This window comes from Myotis myotis, unplaced genomic scaffold (assembly GCF_014108235.1).
Source record: "Myotis myotis isolate mMyoMyo1 unplaced genomic scaffold, mMyoMyo1.p scaffold_m19_p_6, whole genome shotgun sequence".
NCBI lineage: Eukaryota > Metazoa > Chordata > Mammalia > Chiroptera > Vespertilionidae > Myotis > Myotis myotis.
Window position 1 is genome coordinate 38,913,400 of NW_023416368.1, and position 21,824 is coordinate 38,935,223.

At 54.0% G+C, this 21,824-nt stretch overlaps 1 protein-coding gene and 1 long non-coding RNA gene across 13 annotated transcripts in view; one reads left to right on the top strand and one right to left on the bottom strand.

Annotated features, from left to right (window-relative positions):
- The window catches only part of COL23A1 (collagen type XXIII alpha 1 chain), a 259,865-nt gene that overhangs the window by 68,923 nt on the left and 169,118 nt on the right, over positions 1-21,824 (bottom strand). The window lies entirely within an intron of this gene.
- LOC118658276 lies at positions 3,421-7,288 on the top strand. Its single transcript, XR_004968268.1, has 3 exons — positions 3,421-4,153; positions 4,330-4,520; positions 6,906-7,288. It is a non-coding gene; the product is annotated as an uncharacterized LOC118658276 (long non-coding RNA).

Consider the following 21,824-nt stretch of genomic DNA (forward strand, 5'->3'; position numbering starts at 1 on the left):
ATTCAAGGAATTTGAATATATTGAGATTTCTTCCTAAGGGTCCAGCTCAGTGAAAGAAAACAGACCTTGGTAAAGGCACTTCGCCTCAAAGTCTCACAACACAGGTTTAAGGAGAAGATCCCAAACTACCAGAGAGAAAATAGCAGGCTTCCTGCAAAGACCTGAGAAAAAAGGAAGGCTTGGTCTTCTAATAGAGAATGCCTAAAACGGAAAAAATCAAAGTTGCAGCATATTCATGTTATTTAGAGGAAGGTGATCATTTTTAAAATTTATTTTTTTAAGTTGATTTAGATCAGGGAGGGAGAGGGAGAGAGAAATAGAAACATCAACGATGAGAGAGAATCATAGATCAGCTGCCTCCTGGACGCCTCCTACTGGGGATGGAGCCCGCAACCCCGGCATGTGCCCTGACCCGGAATCAAACTATGACCTCCTGGTTCATAGGTTGATGCCCAACCACTGAGCCAGCCACACTGGCTGGGAAGGGAGGAAGGTGATAATTACCGACAGAAGCCCTGCTATTTGTCAGGTGTGTGTCAGGGCCTGGGGATACATGGGAGTGAGACAGGCCCAGCCCCACCACCATTATAGGCTAGGGGGAGGCAGACCCTGCCTCACCGATGATGAGCCAGATTACAAACTGGCGAGTGAGGTGAAGGAAAAGTACAGGTGAGCACAACCTGTCCGCTGGGCTCAGGTTCCCTGGGAAACTTATGCTTGAGATGAGGCCCGAGAGACGCCCGGAGCTGCCTGGGCAGCGGGAGGACAGTGCTGCTGGCAGGAGGGACAGCAAGGGCAAAGGCTCTCTGTGAGAGGCGGCAGGGCTCAGCCTTGCTCCCCATCACAATCCCCTTAAGGGCCCTGTGAGCAGGGCTGGGCCTCACCTCCGGCGTTTCTGATTCAGCGAGTTGCAGGTGGGACCCCAGAATCTGTAGTTCTAACAGCTCCAGCTGATGGGGATGTTGCTGGCCCAGACCTGCATGGTGAGAAGCGCTGACCTAAATGTCTGCAGAGCCCGATCCTACTGGGTTTGATTTGTACCCTTCAGGCCAGGAGTTCTCAAACAGGAGAACCATTCGGGTGTTTGTGTTGTGTGCAAATTTCCCGGCCACCCCAGAGATTCCGATTCCTGGGGCTGGGCTGACCCTGGCAATGTGTATTGATGTGAATGCCCGTGGTCCCAGGGGGCCACTCGAGACCTGGGAGTTGGGGGCAAGCAGACAGCTCTTGCAGTAATGCAGGCGTGAGATGATGGGGCCTCACCAACCAGGCAAGGGACGGAGGTGGAGAGGGCAGGATGGACTTGTGAGGTGAATGGCGGGGCTGAAGATGGCTTGGGGACAATGAAAACCGAAGGGCGGCTCTAACCTTGAGAGTCTAGGATCAGGCGGCCAATGTCAGGATTCAAGTGTCGGCTGGACTTTCTGCTCCCAGCCCCCTCAAACTAGCCTGAAAGTTCACTGCCAAAGTGATTTTTAAATTTTGTGAAACAATTCCCAGGTGAAAACTACCGTATCTCATTTCTCCTGCAGATGACCCAGCCAAGTGGGAAATCTGCTGTATCTGCCTTTAGAATCCACCAGAGTCAGCTTCTGTTCCTAAGACAACTGGGCGAAGCCTCAATTCCAACTGTGTCCCACCAGATGGAGTGGGTTGGGCCCCAAGCCCCTCCTGCCAGCCCTGGGCTTTCCAAGCAAGGCCAGGCTTCCCCTGCCAGCAAAGAGAGAGAAACCACAGACCCCACAGCGCACTCATGCCTCTCCCCCCACCCCCTCCCCAGGAGAGACCTGCAATTTCTTGGCCAGAACAGGAGCCAACAAAAGTCTAAAAAGGCCCCACACCCATGAGGCCACATGGACCCTGTGTCAGGCCTGGCCCCTGGTAGTCCTCCATGGGGAATTTCAGTCCACCCACATTTGGACTGAGGACGAAAGGTTCAAATGAAAGGTGATCAACAGCTGCCCCGGAGGCCCTCTGCCCACATGACGTGGAGCCATCAGTAGAAAGTTCCAGGAATTGAAGGCCAGTGCCGCTTCCCCTGGCTGGCTGGTCCCACGAGTGTGTTTGAGGGGAGAGGTGGTCCCTGCAGGCTTCTCAGGGGCCCCCGGGACCCTGTACTGCTGCCCTCCCAGGTGGGGCCTTCGGGGAAGGGCCTAGCGACTCGGGCCTCCCTCATATTTTCAAAGGCCGCCTCTCCCCATTCATGAAGTACCGACCCCCGGCCTCTCCGTGCACTGTGTTCCTGTGGGCTCTGGCTTTCGGTTTCTTCCATCCTCAGTCCTCAGAGCCACCTGGCAGCATGTTCCCCCTTCCCATCATTCAGGTCTCAGCTCAGGGGGCACCTCCTCAGTGGGGCCCTCGCTAAATGACTCCCCAGGATTTCATCACATCAGGTGGTGCCTGCCCATCCCACGCCCTCCTCCTGCTAGAATGTCAGCTCCCCGACAGGACAGATCTTGTCCAGCTCATTGCCTAGTGCCTGGCATCCAGTGAGCTCAGGAATATTTGCTGAACAGCTGACATGAGAGAACGAAAACCGTACAGAAGTGACTTGCCCCAAATCACAAGCTAGCAGAGGCCTGTCTGGCCTGGGCACTGGCCCAGCTGTCACATTGCCTTCCTTGCCGCTCCCCTCACTGGGTACTGCCTGGGCAGCTGGGGAGCGTCTGTGTGGCCATTGCCTCTCAGGAAGGCCTCCCGGTCGAAGGAACCTGGAAGGCAGAAATGCTGCTTCTGGGTTTATCTTGCAGAGACGGTAGCAGACCCTGGAAATCAGGTCACAAAGTGCAGGAGTCGCCAGCAGAGGCTTTGAAGCCAAACAGACCTGGGCTGGCTCCCAGCTCTGCCACTCCCGGGTCAGGGTGAGGGGGGTGACCCTGGGCAGGCCACCTCATCTCCCTGAGGCTCGGGTTCCTGGCCTGGAAGCCCAGGATCAGGTGGCACCTACCTTCTCCAGTTTTTGTTTGCTTTTTGTTAATCCTCACCTGAGGATATTTTTTCCATTGATTTTCAGAGTGGAAGGGAGGGAAGAAGGGAGGGGAGAAGAGAGGGAGAAACATTGATGTGAGAGAGACACATCGGTTGGTTGCCTCCCACATGCACCCTGTCCAAGGCTGGGGTTCGAACCTGCAACCCAGGTATGTGCCCTTGACTGGGAATCAAACCTGAGACCCTCTGGTGGGTGGGTTGATGCAGTAACCACTGAGAAACATGGACCAGGCCCTTCCCGAGTTTTTGTGAGGCTTATACAAAACCTGGCGCATCAAGCACTGCATACAGACCTGGCACTTGGTAGCATTGCCATAAAAATGAAAGTGGCCGCTCTGCCTACCAAGGGCTGAGACTCGGGGCTCACAATCCAGCTTAAGCCCCTGTTCTCAAGGGCATTCCTGGCCACGTGCCCCTAACGCTCAGTACATGGCCCTCAGGAATCCGTGATCCTCAGGGGTGTGTGGCTCTGAGGACTGAGACAGCCACTGGCGGGAGGGTGGGGCAGGCACAAATGCTGCAGGGCACGGCAGTTTGGACGCCTGCTCTCCGATTCTCCAGAGCTGGGACATCTGCACTGTTTTTCATCTTTTAATCCCAGCTGTTATCAGCTGCTGGGAAATAGTTGAGCCCAATCTCCAAGCTGGGAGAGGCTTCTTCTAAATTCCACCAGGAGAACAAAGAGTTCCAAAAGAATGACACAGCTGCCCAGACTGGCAGCCGGGCGGCCAGCCAGTAGGGCCAGGCTGGGAGGAAGGCATGTGAATGGGCCAGAGGGTGGGCACAGAGGCGAGCCAGGGACCAGCCCGGGCTCTGTGGAGTCGGGGTGGGGACCGGGGGCATCTTCTCTTCACGGCCTTTGTGTTGGGAAACTCGGCAGCCTCCTGGTGGCGTGAAGTTCCGGGTCCAAGCCCACGGACGTCAGGCGGAAGGTGTGGCTGTGTCTCTGCCGGGTGGCCAGAGCTCAGAGTGGTTGATGTGCCATTTGTTGCTGCCCCAAACCTCCTGACCATCCTCTTCACTTCTGGATGCTTCCCCATAGCGTACACCCAGCCTTGCCACACTGATGACAAACTTTGCTGCTCTCTTGGGGCTGGGCATAGACTTACATCCCACCTGTCACCTGTGCTTCAGAGCTGAGGACGGGACAGGGCGCATTCTTCAGGTAGAGACCGCGGGATTCTGAGCCCGCAGCCCAGGAAGCTTCCTGGTTTGGCGGGAGGGCCCTCTCCCTGGGCGGGTGGCTCGGAGCGGTGGCTCTGGGAGCCTCTCCTGAAGCTCTGTTCTCCGAGGGACTTGGAGGCCCTTACTAAACTTTTCTTTTTCTTTCTTCTTCTTAAGCCAGCTGGATTGGATTCTGTTGTCTGCAACTATGAATCCTGACAAGCTCCTCCAACGACCCCCTGGCCGAGTTTCCAGCTCTCCTGCTGCAGGCATACATGGGTTATGCAGGGAAAGGACACAGACCCATTCACGGAGACGTGGCTCTAAGAAGCCTTTCTTTACGAGGAGAAAACAGTGCAAGCCCCAGCGTAAGTGGTGACTGACACTCAGTTTCAGGGAAGCTGTGGCACACGGGTGGCATTCTTTATCTAAAGAGGGCAGTGACTATGTAGTTACAATGGACTGTTTCCAGACCCTCCATTATTTTTTTCAAGAGAAGCCAGAAATTAGGATTTTTATGTGAAATGTCCCACATTTTTCATGGTTAACTTACATTTTATTTTTTAAATGTTTTTATTGATTTTGAATGAGAGGAAGGGAGAGGCAGAAAGATATAGAAACATCAACGATGAGAGAGAATCACTGATTGGCTGCCTCCTGTATGGCCCCTACTGGGGACCTAGCCTGCAACCCAGGTATGTGCCCTGACTGGGAATCGAACCAGTGATCCCTTGGTGCTTGGGACGAAATAACACTTAATTCACTGAGCCACACTGGCGGGGCCGTTAACTCACATTTTAAACACATAATGAAGGCAAAAACATATCAGGAGCTCAACACCTTCAAGTCTGGATTTGGGCTGTGATCGCCCCTTTGTGACCAAGCTTACAGGATCAAGCTCGAGTCCTTTATCGTGGCCTTTAAAGCCCTTTGCACAAATCCAGCCTCCTTTCCTCCCACTCTCTCCCTTTCTCCCGGCCCCCACCCTGCACACACAGACCCCTTTTCTTATCCAGCTGCTTCCCTGCCCAGCCACATCCTTTTCTCGACCTGGCAAGATCACCCCAATGATCAAGTCCTTTATGAACTACATCCCCGTCTCCTGGATCTGCGGCATCCAGCCTTGGGGCTGCCACAGTGCCCTCTGCGTCATTTCATCTGGATGCTTCTCACCCTGCGTTGTAACCATCAGGGTCTGTGTCCCCAGCTCAGTGCCAGGAGGACGTCCATCTTTAGAGGAAGCCTGGGGTGTGGGCGGGTCCTCTGAGGAGGTGGCTGCCCCCGGGGTCTCAGAGGGCGTTCATCCTAGTGGAATAATGTGTGGGGTCCAGACTAGGGAATCCGGCATGGGGAGGGCAGACCCATCTGCTTCTTCCTGCCTCAGTGACATGGGAATCCCTAAGCCTCGGCGGAGGCCATGAGGGTAGCCACAGGACAGCCTTCCTCCCAGAGCTTGGAAACATCCGTGCACCTTCAGGGAGATTTTTCCCTTTCATCTTAGAGGAGCAGCACATGGACGTGTCCCCTGTCCTCCATCCCAGGCTCTGCGGAAGGGTTTGAGGCTCTCAGGCTGCAGGCTCAGCCAGCCTGGTCCCTTCCCTGCCTCCCTCTTTAACTGCAATGCCTTCCGCCTGTTCCCGAGTGGGTGGTGATGCCTTTCAATTTGCCCAATTCTAAGCAGGCTCACCTCAGTTATTAAGCTCCTACTATGTGCCCGGCAGAGGGCTTGGTATGCCTGTATCGCTGAGAAGCCTCATGGTGACTCTCTGACATGGCCTCTCGCCTGTGTTACAGAGAAACTAAGGATCAGGGTGGCAAAGCCACTTACCCAGGGCCTGTGCCTGAACACCCTCCTACCCCCCGCCAATCCTGCCCTTTCCAAAAGATGCGATGCCCACCTGGGGGGTAGGGATGGGGAGCCACCACGCGGCACTGGCCAGCCTCTTCAAGGCCCTGCTCTAGAGCTGAGCTGCAGTGAGCTCATGGGAACATGTCCATGTTAGCACTTCAAAGAGCCGCAGCCCAGGCTCACGGCTGCACATGTGAGCCCAGCTGGGGAGCCCACCTAAACAGCAGCTGGTTGCTCCCATTGGCACGGGCCAGTCTGAGGGAGAGACACTTCCCTAGCAAAGCACTGCTGAGTTTTGTCATTGACCTTCCATCTGCACGTAGACACTCAATCTAACAGATGACACAAACCAAGCGTCTGCCGAGTCTGGGTATTTCCACACATGTTGCCTCCTGTTCTCCTCCCAAGTCTTAGGAGGTGGGGATGTTCTAACAGATAAGGTGACAGAGCCCAAAGAGGTGCTCTTTCTGAGGTCACGCACTCAGTTGGAGATGGCGCCGAGACTCACACCCAAGGCAGCGGACCCCCAAACCCTGCCTTCCCCGCACCCACAGCCTGGCTCAGCCTGGGCATGCTCCCAATTTCCTTCAAAAGAAAACCCACCCCTCAGGGCAAGGCCCAGTGCTGTTCATCACTAAAGATGAGCAAGATGGGCAGGTGAGGTTTTTGCTTCCTGAGGGCCAGCCATTGTCATGAACCAAGAGAGGTTTTCAGAAGCAAACCGCGATCTAATTAAATGAAAGGTGGGATTTCATAGAAATGCCGCATTTTGAAGCTTCTAAGACCTTTGAATGAAAATGATTTGTTCATAAATATTTTGGAGTAGACAACATCATTTCCAAATGAAACTGTGTTTTGTGACTTAAAGTGATGGAGGGATTTTCTGTTTCCTCTGGGTGACCAGGAACCTCACGGGCATGCATTTTCATCCTGTGCCCAGGGAAGAGCACCCCCCCAGCAGGTGTAAGGAACAAGGGAGACAGAAATAAAGATGGCAGCTGCTTCGCTCTCATGACTCCGCTTATTTCATGAACTGGATATGGCGGGCACACGCTGGCTATTCCCTCTGAACCGCTGAGCCGGAGCAAGTGGTCTGGTCTATGTACAAGAGCCGGAGGCCCTCGTGCTGGAATTTGCTAGCCCTTCCAGCCACATATGAGACTGCAGTTCCAGCATCTCCCTAGTGAGGAGAAGAAAGCTAAAAAGGAGTTTCTGCCCAGCCTGTTGTCGTTATAGATGACAAATCAAAAGGGCATTGGGAATTACCATTTGGACATGGTGTTTTTTAAAAATTTATCTTTATATTGAAAGTATTACAGATGTCCCCCACCCCCGGCCGGTGAATCCTCCTTCATTCCCCCAGGCCTTCACAGCACTATCGTCTGTGTCCATGGGTTATGCATATATGCATGTAAGTTCTTTGGTTATAGATATGGTGTTAATTTGCAAGGTTATTAAAAAAGCCAGTTTTCCCATAAAATTTGAGCTACAATTCATCTGTCATGTCTTTGCAAAGAATTCCAAATGATCTGTGGTATACAAGTAATGGCTCCATCATCACCCTTTAAGGTGGCTGTGCGTGCTATCTGGTTCTGGGCTTTGTCTTGTCCTATACATGCTGGCAGGCTGAAGAGGAAAAGAAGCCGCCCGTGACACAAGCAGAATGAGCCAAGAGAGGCAGAATGTGGGGCTGTGAGGGTGGTAAGGTGAAGCTGGGACCTGGTACAGCCTAGTCTTAGTCTGTTGGAGCTGCTATAACAAAAATGCCATAGACTGGGTGGCTGTAAACCACAGACACTTATTTCTCACAGTTCTGGAGTCTGGGAAGCCCAAGATCAAGGTGGCAGCAGACTGGGTGTCTGGTGAGGGCCCACTTCCTGGTTCATAAATGGTTGTGTCCTCACATGGCAGACAAAGGAGCAAGGGAGCTCTGTGGGTACTCTTTTATAAGGGCACTAATCCCATTCACAAGGACAACATCCTCATGACCTAATCACCTCCCAAAGGCCCTACCTCCTAATAGCATCATCTTGGGGGTTAAGATTTCAACATATGGGTTTGGGGAGGACACAAACAATCAGACTACAGCAGGCTAGCACACATGCCAGGCATTCAGTCACATCTACAAGAATCAGTAGTTCCTCTAAAAGTTAAACATAAAGTTACCACGAAACCCAGCAATTCCACTCCTAGGCATATATCCAAAATAACTGAAAACAAGAGTTCAAACAACTTCTTGTACATCAATCTTCATAGCCGCTTTGTTTACAACAGCCAAAAGGCAGAAACATCCCAAATGTCTACCAATGGATAAGATTCAGCATATGCATACGTGGGCTATAACTCAGCTATTAAAAGGAATGCGGTCCAGCCCTAGTCGGTTTGTCTCAGTGGATAGAGCATTGGCCTGCGGAGATTTGGGTCAAGGGCACGTACCTTGGTTGCAGGCTCCTCCCCGGCCAGGGCCCTGGTTGGGGTTCATGCAGGAGGCAACCAATCGATGTGTTTCTCTCACATAGATGTTTCTCTCTGTTTTTCCCTCTCTCTTCCATTCTCCCTAAAAAAATCAATGGAAAAATGTCCTCGGGTGAGGATTAACAACAACAAAAAAGGATGCAGTCCAGATATACACTATGGCATTGATTACATTTGAAAACAGTATGTAAATGAAAGAAGCCAGACACGAAAGGCCACATATTGTATGATTCCATTGACATGAAATGCCTAGAACAGGCAAATCCAGAGACAGGAAGTAGATTAGTGGTTGTCTAGGAGCGGGGAGGATGGGGAGTGACTGTGAATGGGTGTGGGGTTTCCTTTTGGGATGCTAGAAGTTTCTGAATTAGATGGGGTGATGGTTGCCTAACACTATGACCACTGTGTTTAATTAAATTTAATACCATTGAATTGTTCACTCAAACTGATTAATTTTGTGATATGTGAATTTCACCACAATAATTAAGGAGAGAATCTGCTAACAGTTCATCTTGCCCTAGCAGCACTGCCTCTCCCAGCACAGTCTCTCTTTCATCTCTGACTTAATGGTGCTTTAAAAAACAACAAAAAAATTAAAATAGAGGAAAGCTGGCTATGGTAAGAGGGTAGAAGGGAAAAAACACAAAGCAGAAATAAGTGCAGCTTTTGAGCAGCGGGTGTTGCAAGCCCTCTGTTGTAGCAAAGGACGGTTTTCACGTGTAAGAACAGAATACTCCTGCAAAGCCAGCGGCTCAGAATGGCACCAGCAGGAATCCTGCAGATACCACCCCCTGCAGTGGAATTTGACTTCCCATAGGAGTGAGGCCGGAGGACATCAGGAAGTCAGCAGCCTGAAGGGAGCGCCTGTGTGGGGTGGCCCCGCTCAGAGGGGTCTGAGGGTGGAGACAGGTAAGTGTGGGGAAAGGGCTCCAGGCTGCCTGTCCCCTCAGGCTCTTCTCAGGGTCCTGTGCTGTGCCCTTCCCTGCCTCTATTTAATCGCCCGGCCGGAGCAGCTATTCCCTCCAGAGTTTGTGAGGTTGTTTGTGAACAGCCTTCACCCACTTTTCTGAGCTGGAGGCAGGCTCTAATGGCAAAGCACAGATATCACCTCTCCCCACTTTTAAAATTAGTTCCATAAAACGAAGTGAATTCAAATAAATGAGGCCCTTCGACAAGCTGGGCTGGCTGCTAGTCTCTGCACAGATCTAGAGGGGGAGGGAGTGAGGAGTTAGGGAGTATATCCTTCCAGATGTGTGAGTCCCTCTCTGGAAGTATGTGGGTTCTGTAGGCTGAGGCATTGCAGATTGGGGCACTGCAGGCTGGGGGCACTTGAGCTGGGGCACTGGAGGCTGGGAGCACTTCAGGCTGGGGCACTGAAGGCTGGGGCACTGCAGGCTGAGAGCACTGAAGGCTGGGGCACTGCAGGCTGAGAGCACTGAAGGCTGGGACACTGCAGGCTGGGGCACTGCAGGCTGGGAGCACTGAGGGCTGGGGCACTGCAGGCTGGGAGCACTGAGGGCTGGGGCACTGCAGGCTGGGAGCACTGAAGGCTGGGACACTGCAGGCTGGGGCACTGCAGGCTGAGAGCACTGAAGGCTGGGAGCACTGAAGGCTGGGACACTGCAGGCTGGGGCACTGCAGGCTGGGGCACTGCAGGCTGGGAGCACTGAGGGCTGGGGCACTGCAGGCTGGGAGCACTGAGGGCTGGGGCACTGCAGGCTGGGGCACTGCAGGCTGAGAGCACTGAAGGCTGGGGCACTGAAGGCTGGGGCACTGCAGGCTGGGGCACTGCAGGCTGGGAGCACTGCAGGCTGGGGCACTGCAGGCTGGGGCACTGCAGGCTGGGAGCACTGAAGGCTGGGGCACTGCAGGCTGGGAGCACTGAAGGCTGGGGCACTGCAGGCTGGGAGCACTGAAGGCTGGGGCACTGCAGACTGAGAGCACTGAAGGCTGGGGCACTGCAGGCTGGGAGCACTGAAGGCTGGGGCACTGCAGGCTCGGGCACTGCAGGCTGAGAGCACTGAAGGCTGGGGCACTGAAGGCTGGGAGCACTGCAGGCTGGGGCACTGCAGGCTGGGGCACTGCAGACTGAGAGCACTGAAGGCTGGGGCACTGCAGGCTGGGAGCACTGAAGGCTGGGGCACTGCAGGCTCGGGCACTGCAGGCTGAGAGCACTGAAGGCTGGGGCACTGCAGGCTGAGAGCACTGAAGGCTGGGGCACTGCAGGCTGGGGCACTGCAGGCTGGGGCACTGCAGGATGGGAGCACTGAAGGCTGGGGCACTGCAGGCTGGGGCACTGCAGGCTGAGAGCACTGAAGGCTGGGGCACTGCAGGCTGAGAGCACTGAAGGCTGGGGCACTGCAGGCTGGGGCACTGAAGGCTGGGAGCACTGAAGGCTGGGGCACTGCAGGCTGGAGCACTGAAGGCTGGGGCACTGCAGGCTCGGGCACTGCAGGCTGAGAGCACTGAAGGCTGGGGCACTGAAGGCTGGGGCACTGCAGGCTGTGAGCACTGAAGGCTGGGGCACTGCAGGCTGGGAGCACTGAAGGCTGGGGCACTGCAGGCTGGGAGCACTGAAGGCTGGGGCACTGCAGGCTGGGGCACTGAAGGCTGGGAGAACTGCAGGCTGGGGCACTGCAGGCTGGGGCACTGCAGACTGAGAGCACTGAAGGCTGGGGCACTGCAGGCTGGGAGCACTGAAGGCTGGGGCACTGCAGGCTCGGGCACTGCAGGCTGAGAGCACTGAAGGCTGGGGCACTGCAGGCTGAGAGCACTGAAGGCTGGGGCACTGCAGGCTGGGGCACTGCAGGCTGGGGCACTGCAGGATGGGAGCACTGAAGGCTGGGGCACTGCAGGCTGGGGAACTGCAGGCTGGGAGCACTGAAGGCTGGGGCACTGCAGGCTGAGAGCACTGAAGGCTGGGGCACTGCAGGCTGGGGCACTGAAGGCTGGGAGCACTGAAGGCTGGGGCACTGCAGGCTGGAGCACTGAAGGCTGGGGCACTGCAGGCTCGGGCACTGCAGGCTGAGAGCACTGAAGGCTGGGGCACTGAAGGCTGGGGCACTGCAGGCTGGGAGCACTGAAGGCTGGGGCACTGCAGGCTGGGAGCACTGAAGGCTGGGGCACTGCAGGCTGGGAGCACTGAAGGCTGGGGCACTGCAGGCTGGGGCACTGCAGGCAGGGAGCACTGAAGGCTGGGGCACTGCAGGCTGGGAGCACTGAAGGCTGGGGCACTGCAGGCTCGGGCACTGCAGGCTGAGAGCACTGAAGGCTGGGGCACTGCAGGCTGAGAGCACTGAAGGCTGGGGCACTGCAGGCTGGGGCACTGCAGGCTGGGGCACTGCAGGATGGGAGCACTGAAGGCTGGGGCACTGCAGGCTGGGGCACTGCAGGCTGGGAGCACTGAAGGCTGGGGCACTGCAGGCTGAGAGCACTGAAGGCTGGGGCACTGCAGGCTGGGAGCACTGAGGGCTGGGGCACTGCAGGCTGGGAGCACTGAGGGCTGGGGCACTGCAGGCTGGGAGCACTGATGGCTGGGGCACTGCAGGCTGGGAGCACTGAAGGCTGGGACACTGCAGGCTGGGGCACTGCAGGCTGAGAGCACTGAAGGCTGGGAGCACTGAAGGCTGGGACACTGCAGGCTGGGGCACTGCAGGCTGGGGCACTGCAGGCTGGGGCACTGCAGGCTGGGAGCACTGAGGGCTGGGGCACTGCAGGCTGGGAGCACTGAGGGCTGGGGCACTGCAGGCTGGGGCACTGCAGGCTGAGAGCACTGAAGGCTGGGGCACTGAAGGCTGGGGCACTGCAGGCTGGGGCACTGCAGGCTGGGAGCACTGCAGGCTGGGGCACTGCAGGCTGGGGCACTGCAGGCTGGGAGCACTGAAGGCTGGGGCACTGCAGGCTGGGAGCACTGAAGGCTGGGGCACTGCAGGCTGGGAGCACTGAAGGCTGGGGCACTGCAGACTGAGAGCACTGAAGGCTGGGGCACTGCAGGCTGGGAGCACTGAAGGCTGGGGCACTGCAGGCTCGGGCACTGCAGGCTGTGAGCACTGAAGGCTGGGGCACTGAAGGCTGGGAGCACTGAAGGCTGGGGCACTGCAGGCTGGGGCACTGCAGACTGAGAGCACTGATGGCTGGGGCACTGCAGGCTGGGAGCACTGAATGCTGGGGCACTGCAGGCTCGGGCACTGCAGGCTGAGAGCACTGAAGGCTGGGGCACTGCAGGCTGAGAGCACTGAAGGCTGGGGCACTGCAGGCTGGGGCACTGCAGGCTGGGGCACTGCAGGCTGGGAGCACTGAAGGATGGGGCACTGCAGGCTGGGGCACTGCAGGCTGAGAGCACTGAAGGCTGGGGCACTGCAGGCTGAGAGCACTGAAGGCTGGGGCACTGCAGGCTGGGGCACTGAAGGCTGGGAGCACTGAAGGCTGGGGCACTGCAGGCTGGAGCACTGAAGGCTGGGGCACTGCAGGCTCGGGCACTGCAGGCTGAGAGCACTGAAGGCTGGGGCACTGAAGGCTGGGGCACTGCAGGCTGGGAGCACTGAAGGCTGGGGCACTGCAGGCTGGGAGCACTGAAGGCTGGGGCACTGCAGGCTGGGAGCACTGAAGGCTGGGGCACTGCAGGCTGGGGCACTGCAGGCTGGGAGCACTGAAGGCTGGGGCACTGCAGGCTGGGAGCACTGAAGGCTGGGGCACTGCAGGCTCGGGCACTGCAGGCTGAGAGCACTGAAGGCTGGGGCACTGCAGGCTGAGAGCACTGAAGGCTGGGGCACTGCAGGCTGGGGCACTGCAGGCTGGGGCACTGCAGGATGGGAGCACTGAAGGCTGGGGCACTGCAGGCTGGGGCACTGCAGGCTGGGAGCACTGAAGGCTGGGGCACTGAAAGCTGTGGGCACTGCGGGCTGGGGCACTGTTACCTGGCATAAGAGGATTGGAGGCTATATCTCTGCTCAGAGACTGGGGTTGCTCTACAGACCCTCTGCCTCTAGGCACAAAAGCATCACTGTCCACCATTAGTTTCTGGTTAATGAAAGGGGTTCAATGGATCATGGAGGAGTCAAAGTAATAATAAGGATAATCACAATATCTGCCATTTATTGAGCAGTCACCATGCAAGGATACTGTGCTAAGTGCTTTGCATGGATCATTGCTATCCAGGCTTCAAAACAACTCCATTGTCCCCATGTTGTCACTGAGGAAACAGGCTTGGGGGGTACGTAATGTACTTGGGGCTGCACACTTGGGGGTAAGGGAGAAGGGCAGTTCTACCAGGGCAGTCTCACTCCGGGGGCCACGACTGTCTATGCCCAGGATCCTTGGTGTTGGGGCAGCAGGATGGCGCAGGGAGTCAGACAGACCTATCTCAGAGCCAGCTGCCACGGCAGGAACAGCGACCTCTTGCCTGGTCACTCTGAGCTGGATCTTTCCAGAGATGCAGGGAGCTAACAAAGGCCGATCAAGCATCCAATGCCCCAGGCTCAGGGGAGCTATCCCACCCTCCTTCTCAGCCTCAGCCATGGGACTCACAGCAAAGATGGCTTCCCAAACTGGGTGTGCAGTGACTTAGGTCCAAAGGTCCTAAAAAAGTCAGGCAAACCATGCATAGCTGAAATCCTCCTGGGAGAGCCTGAGGAAGGTCCTGCCGGAAACAATACCAGCCTCTGAATGAGACCACAGGCTGCTCCTCCCAGCTGGTTGCTACCAGGTGTGCACTGGACCAGATGAAGCAGCCACTTGTGTCTGGTGGAAACCATGCATTTAAACCCTAGATGTTCCCTTGGGACCATACAGAACAAACACAACCACTCCCCAGAAAGGCTTCTGAGACACGAACCGGCAAAACTACAACTCCAGTCCCCAGAAGCATCTCCATGAGCTGTGTTCCTCTGCCCTCCCAGAAGCCTCCTCTAGCCCTGCCTCATCCAATAAGTTCCTTTCCTCTATACCGTGGTTCCCCGAATCGAGTCCTTAGGGCAAGCCTTAGAGCAGATCAGGATAATCACCTCCTTTGTTGAAGAGGTTATACCCCTGTTATTATAGCCTCAGATCCTGGACTGACATGCAGGCAGTTGAAGCCATAATGGTTTTCTCATCCGAGCCTTTATTCTGCAACCCCTCTGGGAGTCAGCTTGTCCATATATGTACTAGTAAAGTGTGCACAAGTAGAAAAACAACAACAACAAAACAAACAAAAAACAAACAAACAAAAAAGAAAGAAAGAAAGAAAAAAGAAGGAAGAAAAATAGAGATAGATTTCCAGAATTAAAGATGAAAGCTCTTGGACTGCAAGGCCCGAAGGATGGCAAATAGAGTTAAGAACCCACACTTCCTCAACACATCATAATGAAATTTAAGACTGTCAGAGAGAGAGAGGGGTCTGACAATCTCCAGAGAGAGCAACCCCATGACGAAGGGACAGCTCAGACTGAAACCACTTGCATCGGCTGCAAGATCACAGGGAGCCACAGTTTTGTCTTTTGTTTTTTTTCAATATGTTTTTGTTGATTTCAGAGAGAGGAAGGGAGAAGGGGAGAGAGATGTCAATTATGAGAGACAATCAGTGATTGGCTGCCTCCTGCATGCCCGCTACCGAGCATTGAGCCCTCACCCCGGGCATGTGCCCTCACAGGGAATCGAAACCTCTTGGTTCATGGGTTGATGCTCAACCACTGAGCCACACCAGCCACGAGGGAGCCATAGTTCTGAGAGTTCACATGGATCCTCAACTTTTGAGTCCTGAACCTTGAATTTTACATCCAGAAAAATGGCATCCAAGTGAGAGGGAAAGACCAGGACATTCACAAACACAGAGGCCCGTAAGGTCTGCCACATGAAGACCCATGTGGGAAATAGTCCTGAAGGAAGAACTCAGACAGGGGGAGAGATGAACTGAGATGGCCCAAGACACAATCCAGGGGTGGTCAGATCAGATTCCCAAGTAAAGGCGGCATCGTCCCCCCCTCCCCCGCATTAGCTAAGACCAAGAAAGGAAACTGAGGAAGCACGTCCTCAGTAAGATGGGGGTGGAGGGGACATTGGGGGCCCGAGGGCACAGTAAAGTTCTTGTCTCGACAGAGGGACATACAGATAACAATTTTATTTATAAACAAGAAGGATCAACAAAACAACAAAAAAAACCACACAGAAAAAGCAAGAGACAGGGTGAATCCATAAACTTCTCAGTAAAAAGGCAGAGACCGTTGACTGGATGAAAACCAAAATCTAGCTGCGGGTTTTTTACAAGAAAGACAAGTAAGCCGTAAATCCAAGCAGTAAAGGGGGGAGGGGCTGTGCGTGGGGATGGCTGAGTTTTGTCGCAGCTGCATATGGGTCCCCGGGAGTTTGTTATGCAATCTGGTTTACTTTTGTAAATGTCTGAATTTTCCATTATAAAATGCTTTTTAAAAGAGTACGTTTTAGACCAAGGTTTCTTTCTTTCCCCAAAGTCCAAGACAGCTGTAAATTGCTAATTTTTCCGTTGTGCCCAATCACTTTCAAAAATGGCCAAAGAGATGAGCTTATGGGTGCTGGTTTTGTTGGAAAGTGATGGAAAGGTGCCCACTGCCTCTGGGAATGCCCCAAATTTCTCTGTAAAAAGATCACTGTAAATGGTCCGGGATGAAAGGGAAACTGTGTACTTCAAGCAGGGTTTCAAAACTAAACACAAATATACGCACATATTTAAGCATCATGGACTTGTGCATAGTTCTATGTGTACACCCTCACACACTCCCCCAAATCTTAATGCTGAGCTTACCAATAAGAATGCCAACAACGGTTGCCTCTCGATGGTGAAATCACACAAGGGTCCCTTTTATTATTTTCCTTCCTCCTTGAAAAGATCATGTGCCCCAAGCTGTGTTTGTGTTTGTGTCGTAACAGCTAACGAGTTTTCCTGTTTTCCCGTCATTACTACTCAGAGTCACATGCAGCGGCCAGTAGGAGCCTCTGACGGCGGCAGACAGGCAGCGCTTCCTCCCTGGCCGAGAGAACTGCTGCTGAGAGCAAAGAGCCCAGCACTGGTCGCCTGGGAGGCAGGCCCCTTGGCAAGGCATGAATTTCACCAGTTTCTGAAATATAAAAAGTCATTGGTGGATCCCATCAGGACCTCTGGGGTCTGTGAGTCAACACCCATTGGGTGGGCAGGGATGGAGCCCAGCAGGGAGGCCCTGCTCACAACCCCCCTTCCTCTGCCCTGTCCTCACTGGGTGCACCGGACAGAGTTCCCCAGAGAACTTCTGCCAGGATAAAGAACGTTTGCTTCACTGTCTGCCCCATGTGGGAGGGGAAAGCCACACGTGGCTACTGAGCACCTGAAATGTGACCAGAACAACTAAAGAACTGAATTTTTAATTTCACTGAGGTTTAATTTAAATAGCCATGGATGAACATTGAAAACATTATGCTGAGTGAAAGAAGCCAGATAGGAAAGGGCACACATTGTATGATTCCATTTTATAAAAAACTAGAGGCCCGATGCACGGAATTCATGCAAGAGTAGGCCTTCCTTCCCCTGGCTGCCAGGACCGGCTTCTCCCTGGCAGCTGGGCCCCAGGCTTCGCTCTGGCCTCGGCTTCATCCAGAAGGACGTCTGGAATGACGTCTGGTCTAATTAGCATATTACCCTTTCATTATTATAGATGTCCAGAACAGACAAGTCCACAGAGATAGAAAGTAGAATAGCAGTTACCAGGGACTGGAAGAGGGGGAATTGGAAGTGACTGCTAGGGCTTCTTTTTGGGGTGATGGGGATGATCTGGCCACAGAGTGTGGAGATGGTTGCATAGCATGGTGAATATATGGAAAAACCATTGAATTGTACACTTTAAAATGGCGTATTTGATGTTATGTGAATTATATCTTGATTTAAAAATATTAAAAAATTTAAATAGTGCCCAGCCCCATTGCACACAGCCCTGGAGGTGGGCGGGAGGGGGACCATGGGGACTCCAGGCTCCTGGTGGGAGTGAGCCCCCATTCAGAGCTGTGACTCTCCAATGCAGAGGGTCAACCACCCCCATTGGCACGGGCAGGACAGGCTGATCCCAAATCCTACCCAAATCCACGTGGGAGTGGTGGGGAGCATGTGCGAAACGGTGCTTCACTAAACACACAGAAGGTGGCATTGTTCCCCTGCCTTTCGTCAGGCAAGTCTGGAAGGGACTCCTGGTGGGGGCTCTGAGGAGGGCTTACCGAATTCTCAGCACAGCAAGGCCCGGGTGATTGATGCCGAGAAAAACATTTTCACCAGCCCCTCATCTGGTTTGTATTAAGAGATTTCCATGCTTGGGTTTTTTTCCCCAAGGTAAAAACCAACGATGAGTTGGGAGCCGAGAAACAGCAGAGGAACAACAGTGGGGACAGGCAGCTGGGCGCGGGTGGGGGCTGGGAGCTGGAAAGACGTGAGGAGGTGGAGGAGGCCGCACCCTTCAGCGCCGACTGGTAATCCAGCGATGACGGAGGCACTGTGACTGGCTTCCTTAATCACTTCATTAAAGTCGGAATGCATTTGGCAACAAAACAGGTGGTCCCGATGGCAGTGCCCCCCCCACCCCCGGGTCCCCATCTGGCCTGGTACTGTCTCTCCCGTTCCTGCCTTACCTTTCTCCCAGCACTGTCAGCATCTGCTGTAACTAGGGCTTCATTTTTGTTTTGTTTTTGTCTTCTCTCCCCTGATGTAGCAGGCAAGCCCCGGGAGGATGTAGGATTGTGGACTGACTGTGTGAGTGAAGGAATGACTGACCAAGTCCTCCTCTTGCCTTCCCCAGCTCCGACCTGGGTGGGGTGTCTGTGTGGCTTCAGCCCCTCTAGTGGCTCTGATGGGGGTGAATCTCTGTCTGGCTTCCCACCCTCCACTCTCCATCCTCCACCCCCAGTTCCTCTCTCCTTCCCAGGCTTGGAGAGGGTGGGTGGGAGCTGGGGTAAGTCCTCCCCTCTCCACTCCCCCAGTGAAGCCAGTGTGCGCCCATACTGGGACTTGGCTCTAATGGTGTCCTCCTGTCTTTCCCACCTCCCAGGTCCTCAGACTCTCTGACCCTCCTCCCCAGGCACCCTCTAACCAGGTTACACAGCTGAGCTGGCTGAGCCCACAGACATGCTGTTCCCCATGCCTAGAATGACCTTGAGCACTTTCCCACTTAGCCAGCTTCTACTCATGCCTCAGGGCACCCATGTCACCTCCTCCAGGAAGCTTTCCTGGTCCTGCCCTTCTGTTCCTCCTATTCTCAGCCCCACTCTGCTTTGAAGCATGTCCTATTTCTCCATCATTAGCTCAGGCAGAGAGAGCTCCTGCAGGGTCCCAGCACCCATCACAGCAGGTGCTTGCAGAGGGTTTGCTGGGTAGACGTGTGAAGGCGAGGAGTAGACAGAACAATGCCCCAGAAGCCAGCACAGGGAGGGGGACAGAGTGAGCAGAAAACAAGGCTGGATGAATGAAGGGAGGGGTGGTGCGGTGGGCTTCCCCACCCTCAGCCTCTTGGGCTTGTGCACGGCCTGCCTGCTCTGCCTCCCTGCCTCTCCTGGGAGGGCTCACTCACTGTCCCAGGGCCCTGCCTTTCCAGGCACAGACCTTGTCCTCCAGTGCACAAGCTTCTCTCCCTGACATGGGCCGTGTTAGCACTTGGAGCCTCAGTAACCGGCCTCAGAGTGCTTGGTCACTCACTAAGGAATCAGGAGACTACAAGTGGACAGCTCTGGAGGTGGGGCAAGGAGGGTTCTGACTCTAGATAAAGGAGAGGAGGAGAAAAAACCTTAGATAAGGACTAAGAGAGGGCGGTTCTTAGCCCTGTGCCATCAGCTTACCAGCTGCTTTCTACTTAGAAGCAACCTTTGAATGAGCAATAGCGTGTGTGCACAGCCTGGGTGGTCCGGCAGCAAGCATGGCCTGCGCGCCCCTTTGTGCCAGTCTGTGTGGGGTGCTGGGGACACATCTCAGCAGGCCTCTACCAAGGGGACAATTGGTGCCCAGAAGGAAGTGCATAGGCCACCAGTGTGGGTGACCAGATCTGGTCTCAGGGGTCAGGAAGTGTCAGGCTGAGGTCTGACGGACAGGGTGGGGTTGGGATGAGGAGCGGGGATGCTGGCCCAGGGACACCGTGCAGCCCTGAGGCAGGGGAGGGTGTGGCCTGTGGGGAGATCTGAGAGGAAGTACGTGCTTGGAGTGTGAGGGAGACAGGAGGCTGGCAGCACAGTCAGGGACCAGATTTGGGGTCATGTTGGGAATTCTGGATTGTATCCTGCTGGGAAGCACTGATTTCATGTTGCTCAGCCTCTGAGCTGCATTCTGAGTCCCAGGCTGTGAGGGACAGAATTGTGTCATTCCCTCCCACCTGACTTTCCCAGTTTATATGTTCAAGCCTTAATCCCCAATGAGCCTTCAGGAATGTCACTAAGGTTAATTGAGGTCAGACGGATGGAACCCTAATCTGACAGGACCTGTGTCCTCCTAAGAAGAGGAGATACCAGAGAGGACCCTGGGAGAAGGTGGCTGTCCATAAGCCAAGAAGAGAGCCCTCACCAGAAACCAACCCCGACAGCACCTTCATCTTGTGCTGGGGTCCAGCCCCAGCAGGTCCAGGGGTCCCCAAAGGTGTGGATGGAGTCGGCGAAGAAGGAATGACACGGAGACAGCGTTCAGTTGATCAGCAGCCTAGCCAGGATCTCTAACCAGGATCTCCAGCCAAGTTCTGGTCTGGATCTCCCGCGAAGTTCTGCTTAGGATCTCTAGCCAGGTTCTGTGTCCATGTTCTCTTGCTAGGTTCTCCAGCCAGGTTCTGTAGCCATGTTCCCTCGCTAGGTTCTCCAGCCAGATTCAGTCACCAGGTTCTAGTCAGGTTCTCTTGCCAATTTCTGTAGTCAGGTTCAGTCCAGGATCTTTTGCCATGCTCTCTCCAGCGAAGTTCTTCTGTCTGTAGGTTCTGTGTAGGTTCTGTCTTCTTAGTTCTGTGTTCTAAGCTCTGTATTCTAAGTTCTGTGTGTAGGTTCTGTCTTCTCTGGTTCCGTATTCTAAGTTCTGTGTCTTGCTGTCTTATTACATCTGTATTTATACCAGTTGATTCCAATCCTATCAATCTCTATTTCAAAGGTTAGGGTGTTTCTTATCTCCATTCCAGGGAATAAAGATTATGTAGCTTAAGCATGATTGTTCATAGTTAAAGTGATTAATTACCCACCTGGCACTAGTTAAGAGGTTTTATTCCCTCCCTAACTTCAGGGGAAAATCCCTACCTGGGGAAACAACCTTTCTCAGAGACCTTGGTTAAAACACATAGTGCCAAGAAGGTGAGCAAACATATTAAGAACAGTATGCCATATATGCCAGGTCCCTAGAAACAGCAAGGATGGACCGGCTGGCTCCCGGCAATCTTGGACTCCCAGCCTCCAGAACTGTGAGAAAATAACTTTCTGTGGTTAAAGCCCTTCAGTCGGTGGCGTTTTGTGATGGCGGCCTGAGGAGAATGCTGCTCAGGCCCTCGTTAGGCCCTTTCCTTCATGCTCCCCCCTCGGTGCCGGCAGCCCAGAGGTGGGCGCTGTCCTCATGCAGGGCTTTGGGTCTTTTCTCTCTCAAAAGAAGAGAGAGATAAAATGGCCACCTTTTAAATGAGCAAGATGAACATACTATTAAACAAATTTAATAAATAAAAATAGACAGCAGGTAATGAGGTAAAAGTGAAGATGGGGAAGGGAGGAGATGGACAAAACCTCAGTGGCCTCGGGGATTTAGAATGCTTATTCTTAAAATGTTTATAAAGAGCAATCCTTCACTAAAGGAAGGTTTTAATCAGTAGGGAAAATATGGAAGCACAGTTCTTTCAAACTCTGGCTTCTTTCTAACACACAGTGAAGACAGGTCTCTTCACCGTTCCCTCCAGGAGCGGAATGCATCCCAGCTAACATAGAAGGGCCATTGGCTGCCTTGTGGCCTGAAAGACAACATGTGCTAAAATCTTTTAAATACATAATATAATTTTATTTTGTTAATCCTCACCTGAGGATATTTTGCATCCCCCCCCACCCCTTGATTTTTAGAAAGAATGGAAGCGAGGGGGAGAGACACACAGAGAGAAACATCAATGTGAGAGAAACATATTGATTGGTTGCCTCCCGCATGTGCCCCGACCAGGGCTGCAACTGAGGTTCATGCCCTTGACTAGAATCCAACCTACAACCCCCTTCAATCTACAGGCCAATGCTCCAACCACTGGGCCAAACAGGCCAGGGTAAGACATGTTCTATTTTTGAGGCTGTCACTCTGATGGCTGCTAGATCCTCATTATGCCAGCCTGTCTGCTTGTCTGTCCTCCCCACACTAAATATTTTGAGGAGAAAATAAAGGACAATGTTTTCCATT